This window comes from Plectropomus leopardus, chromosome 7 (assembly GCF_008729295.1).
Source record: "Plectropomus leopardus isolate mb chromosome 7, YSFRI_Pleo_2.0, whole genome shotgun sequence".
NCBI lineage: Eukaryota > Metazoa > Chordata > Actinopteri > Perciformes > Serranidae > Plectropomus > Plectropomus leopardus.
In genome coordinates this window covers 14,032,220-14,037,773 of record NC_056469.1, presented here as the reverse complement: position 1 = coordinate 14,037,773, position 5,554 = coordinate 14,032,220, and the positions used below count along the sequence as shown (strand labels likewise).

At 38.7% G+C, this 5,554-nt stretch overlaps 1 long non-coding RNA gene across 1 annotated transcript; it reads right to left on the bottom strand.

Moving 5' to 3' along the window:
- Positions 1-2,474: 2,474 nt before the first annotated feature.
- LOC121945168 lies at positions 2,475-4,421 on the bottom strand. Its single transcript, XR_006105948.1, has 4 exons — positions 4,221-4,421; positions 3,409-3,500; positions 3,004-3,206; positions 2,475-2,884 (listed from the first exon to the last, which is right to left on the bottom strand). It is a non-coding gene; the product is annotated as an uncharacterized LOC121945168 (long non-coding RNA).
- Positions 4,422-5,554: the final 1,133 nt, after the last annotated feature.

Genomic DNA, 5,554 nt, shown 5'->3' with positions numbered 1-5,554 from the left:
TCGAGTTGAGGAGTCACACAGCCTTGGGAAAGAAGCTGCTCCGTAGTCTGGTGGTTCAGCAGCAGATACTGCTGTATCTTGTTTCAGATGGCAGCAGGGTGAACAGACTGTGGCTGGGGTGGCTGCTGTCTTACTGTCACTGATGCTCTGTAGATGGGAATCAGTGATGTTCTGGGCAGTTTTAATCACCTGCTGTAAAGCCTTCTTGTCCTTGTCCTTGTTTCCAGTCAGTATGCTTTCTATTCAGACTAACTGTAGAAGTTAACCAGGATCTTGCTCTGGAATTTAGCCTTCCTAAGTTTCATAAAAAGGAGAGCCTTTTTTAACCTGGTGGTGGTGTTGTCAAGTCAAGTCAACTTTATTTATATAGAACCTTTAAAAACAACCAGGTTGACCAAAGTGCTTTACAGAGTAAAAAGGCAAATACCTGAACACGAGAATACATCACACATCTTAAAACAATATCAAAATTATCAGCAATATCAACAACAGTATAAAAATGTTTTTATCCCAATAGTAACATCTGTTGGGATAAAAACATTTTTATCTTAAACAAAGGCCAGGGAGAAAAAAATGTGTCTTCAACAAAGATTTAAAATGCTCTAGCGTAGGGGCAGATCCCTTTTTAAGTGGTAAGCTGTTCCACAAATTTGGTGCAACTACAGCGAAAGCTCGATCTCCCCTGGTTGTAAGCCTTGTTTTAGGCACATCCAGGAGCAGCTGGTTTGCAGACCTCAGTGCTCTGACTGGGGCTTGAACATTAAGCAGTTCATTTAAAGAAGGCAGTGCCAAACCATTAAGTGTTTTAAAAGTTAACAACAAGATCTTAATGTGTGATGACCAAGATTGGTTCTCACTGATGATAATTCAAGGAACCTATAGCTGTTCACCTGCTCCACCTCAGCTCCACTGATGTAGACAGGGGTGTGTGTCTTTGCCTCCTTCTTTCTAAAATCAACAATCAGCTCCTTGGTTTTACTAAAGTTGAACGGTAGGTTGTTCTCTGTGCACCACTTGGTAAGATTGTTGATTTCCTCCCGGTATAAACTCTCATTGTTGTTTGTAATACGGCCAATGATGGTGGTGTCGTCCACATATTTCACAATAGAGTTCTCCTGATGTCTGGAAGAAAGGATGTACAGTGTGAACAGGAGGGGGCTGAGCACACAGCCCTGGGGGGCTTTAATGTTGAGCACTAATATAGAGGAGGTGTGACTGCCAATCCGAACTCTCTGGGGTCTGCATGTGAGGAAGTCCAGTATCCAGTTGCAGAGTGTTGTTCTGAAGCCCGGAGCGTTAAGTTTTCCAATCAGCTTCTTGGGAGAGATTGTGTTGAATGCTGAGCTGAAGTTAACAAACAGCATCCTGACGTAGCTGTTCTTGTTCTCCAGGTGAGTGAAGACTGAGTGAAGAGCAGTACCTGTAGATACAGCGTCCTCTGTGCATCTGTTGGTTCTGAAAGCATACTGGTGAGGGTGCAGGCTGGCAGGGATATTTGATGTGCTGGAGAACCAGTTTCTCAAAGCACCTCATCAGGATGGGGGTAAGTGCCACAGGGCAGCAGTCATTTAGATTGGACACAGCAGACTTTTTAGGTATAGGAAGAATGATGGCTGTCTTGAAGCAAGAGGGAACAGTCTCTCAGTGTGGAAGTTCTGTTTGCAAACATTAAACAGACAAAGTAACGTAGTTCGTTGTTGTTACTCGGACATGGCGACCTTTTAGACAGTTAAATGTTAGGTCCTGAATCCGGTCCAGATAACGAATGTTTACAACGCGAATCTCCGCAGTAACAGAGACTGCAAACGGTCTTTGCATTGTGAGTAAACAGTTATCAGAGTTACTGTTGAACCATATGGTGGATTTTTTCTTTTACTCACTTGCTTTTACTTAGTTTCTAATACACTCCCTTGTTACTAAATGCACGTGGAAAATATGCTAAGATGCCCAGTGAAATAGAAAAGAAATACCAAAGGCAAAGTTGCTCATAAATTGTTTCCTCTGCTGTTGACAAACAACTATAAGATGTATTTTTGCTGATCATGCAGTAGACTGCTTTGTAAGAATGTGTAAGCTACATTTCCAGAGGAAAGTGTCATTTGACAGACTCTTGGTTTGGAATATTGTCACTTTAGAATAACAACTCTGTTATATAAACTGCAGTAGATTACTTTTTACTTGAAAATGTTTGTTGTTAAGACAGTATTACCTTCCCCACACTGTCTTTGTGGAATATAATCATTTATCAAAGTTGGCAATGTTATTTTTGGGGAATTAATTAGGGCTAATATCTACAACAGATAGTATTCTGAAATTCTTTTTGAATACTGTAAACCCCTTACAAATTATATTCATTTTAAGAGGACATTAATAGCTGGTAGATCAGAGAACATGTATTTGTTTTTTCCCAAAAGTACTATCTAAAGTATTTGTTAGTTGTGTTCTTTGGAACTTTAACAAGCAGCGTTGAGCAACTAACTTCCAAAATATTATGCAGTACATAACACTAGTAACTGTCAATTTAAAGGGAAGTTTCTTTACAATATTACTTCCTGTACAGAGTAATGCATAACACTACTTTTGCATTATTTTCACCCAAAAAACTGCAGAAGTCCAAAAGGTGTTAAAAATTTCGAAGGTTTGAAAAATGCTGAATGAGAAAATATCAGCACTTTCTATCAGGTGGTGAATGTTAGTGCACATAGTAGCTGCACGTAGTAACTGCAGTTACATTATCACAAATCTGTTCTATAATTATATAACCCAATTACTGCTTAAATGTAAAGTACTACTCAAACAGGCTACTTTTACTGCAAACCCCTAACACGATTCACAGGTCATACTTGTCTTCATCTGTGAATTTCCACACTGGATTCAGCGAAATCTGTAGAACAGAAAAAAGAAAGACACTAATTATTTTGTGTAATGATGATGTCCTCTCTCTCTTTCAGATGTTACAGATATCTTGCATGCTGCAGCTTTGTTAGCTGGTGTTAGGGATACCTGGGAAGACGTATGAGAATCGTCATCCTGTCTTGTGTTGTATGCCAGATACGTTGTCTTTTTTCGTAATGACCTTTTCCTTTGACGGTCTCTGGAACTGGGCACAGAGGTTTTCTGGGATGGGGATTTGTTTGAGCTCATCTGTGTATCTGCAGGGCTCCTCCAACACCTCCTCAGAGGCCCCATCACGTCATTGACACACTCTGAAAAACATGTTTACAGTGTTTCTTTTCTTTTTTTTTTGTTTTACTTTTATTTATTAGAACAGTACTACAATGCTGAATGACAGAAATTATATTATTTATTTTTTTTATAATGTTCCACAAAATAATAAATAAATATAATGGGTTTTTTTTGTATCTCTATACCTGAACATTTAAAATAAAAGCTGTGTTTATTACTTACTGAATTTTTTTGCTTCCTTTCCACAGGATTTGCAATGCATTGTCTCTTCTTTTTCAGGAAGCTTTGCAGTTGAAGGCATATGTTGTGATATACTGTAATTGGAAAAACACAATTATAACAGTAATTTTAGTTACTAACATAATAGTGTGTATGCTTTAAAAAACACTGTGGTCCACATGAAAATGTTTTTACTGGTAAAGAAAAAGCTAAACCACATATATGTTATTTTTCTGCTTCATTACTTGCAGTGTATTTTAGCAGGACTTTTCAAAAAAAGTAAAAGCTAATTTTGTTTTAAATCATTTCATTCCTACCTGAAATATCAATGATAACACTGGAATATTTCAAGTATTACACTTTACCTTTCCCTCCTCACTGTACTCTACTGTTTTCGGTTTGAAAGTTAGCAAAGAAATAGCACAGACTACACTGAATATCGTGTAATATGAATGCAGTCAGGTAAGTTTGAGGAATGATCACATAAGCTCAGCTGCTGAGAAAACAATGCTGCATTTTTTAGGAGACATTAGTGAAAAAAAATATTTCATTACACATCTTAAGCTTCACGTTCCATGCTTGTATAATAATGTGGAAGTGAATCCACAACTGTATTATCTGGTAACTATGGTAATTCGATTTTGAAAAACTTTTTTCGACTGTATTGTTATGTGCTAATAGACATTAGCTCTACTGTAAACTTTAACAATGTGTACATGTACACTGCTTGTTCTCACACTGTATTCACGTCCCCTTTTTCACCAACTGTCAACACAAAATAAACCCAGACAAAACACTGATATGATGTTACTTACGGCTTGTGCTTCGAGTCCCCCACACAACCTTGTATTGATGGAACGGCACCATCCGTAGCCAGCTTCGTACTTTGACTTGATTAGTAAACAGCACTCTGTGAAGTGGCGTGAACAAACGTACACTGCCTTATTTGGCTTTTGCTGGCTTGAAAACAAAGTCCATCCAATTCTGTCCAGTGCTTGCCTCTGTGGGGATGCTGAACAAAGTTAACTTCCCAGAAACTCCTCTCAGCTGAGAGACTCAGGCAGACCAGTGGGGAAGGGAGGGGGAGAGCACTTGCGCAGAGGGAGGAGGGGAGGAGAGGGAGCGGCCTTAGCATGGAGCAGTGTGCCCATATAGAGACATCCTTCTCAGAGTGACGAGAGACTGAGTGGTGTTTAGAAAAAGCCAAACAAAAGGCTAGTGTTCACAGGCAGCCAAAACTGCCCACAGGGCTTTCTCCCACATATGCTTATTTCAGTATCTGACTGTTTGTTATTATTTAACTTCAACATCCAACATTGTAACAGGATTAATAGGTTGAGAAAGCAGTGAAAGCATAATATGTCTACTTTAATTTGATATAGAAAAGAAGAGAGAAATGCATATTTCATATTTTTTCTGTAAACTCATTTTGCATTTAAAAAGAAATAAAATTGTGAGAAAATCATATCGTAAAACTAATATCGTGAAACTAGTATCGTGAATCGAATCAAATCTTGACTTCAGTAAATCATCACTGAAGTCTGCTGCAAAATTCTGCATTACATTTCACTCAGTAAAACTCAGATTTAATAAGTCAGAGGTAGTACAAATGTGTAAATTGTGTCATTAAGGTAGACAAAAGGAGTGTTACCTGTGAAAATATTATGTTTATTCACTTTACATGGAGCTAGAATCAATACAGAATTGAGAATGTTTTCTGAATGTGTCAATGTCTACCATAGACTGTATATAAAGATGGACAACATGACAGCTCCCCTAAAGTGAGGGTTTTTGGGTGGGAACTCCCATTTTTAGAGTCCCGGATAAAGAGAGGCACATGGGCAGACTGCTCACATCTCAGCCCCCAACCAGCCTTTCAAGTGACTTTTATGAATGCTATGATGGATCTGAGTGGCCCCTGACTGGTAGCCGAAACCCATGCAGAAAGGGGAGCAATCAGAAGGAGACTGGAAAGGCAAGGGCGCAAACACAGATGGATGATCCAGAGGTGGAGGCTCGGGGAAGACCCCTCCCTACATTGACAGAGAAAACTGCACTTCAACAAACATGACAAAACAGGTAGTCACCTGACAACCATAACAATCACATATTATATAATGACATTTATTATAACATACTATACCATTAC